The following is a 614-nucleotide window of genomic DNA, read 5'->3' on the forward strand; positions in this document are numbered from 1 at the left end:
AACTCCTTTGGGCAAATACCAAGCAGCATGATTACTGGACCACATAGTAAAAGTATGGTTAGTTTTTTAAGAAACCACCAAACTGCCATCAAAGCGGCTATGTGATGTTGCATTCTCACCTGCAGTGAATGAGAGTTCCTGTTTCTGCACATCCTTATCAACACTGATATTGTCAGTATTCTGATTGGGCGTTCTAATAGGTGTGTAGTGATATATCATTCATCACTTTAATTTGGCCCAGGATGTGGTCTATTTGGGTAAATGTTTCTTGTGAGCTTGAAAAGAATGCCCTGATTTTCTGCCTGCTGGATCTGTCTGTTTATCATAGAGGGATGTAGAAGTCTCCAACCAGAATAGTGAATTCATTTATTTCTCCTTATAGTTCATCAGCTTTTGCCTCATGTACTTTGACACTTTTGATATGTGCTTGCACATTAAATATTCCTAGTCTTGGAGAATCAACCCCTTTATCGTAATTACAGAATAATTACATTAATTTACATTGAAATAAAAAAGGTAGATATCTTTTTACACTTATAGATGCCACAGAATGTGCTAATCTTAATCTACACAGGTTCTTCCTTATAGAAGACACACTGCATTATATTTAGAGA

Source organism: Pteropus vampyrus, unplaced genomic scaffold (assembly GCF_000151845.1).
Source record: "Pteropus vampyrus isolate Shadow unplaced genomic scaffold, Pvam_2.0 Scaffold108, whole genome shotgun sequence".
Classification (NCBI taxonomy): Eukaryota; Metazoa; Chordata; class Mammalia; order Chiroptera; family Pteropodidae; genus Pteropus; species Pteropus vampyrus.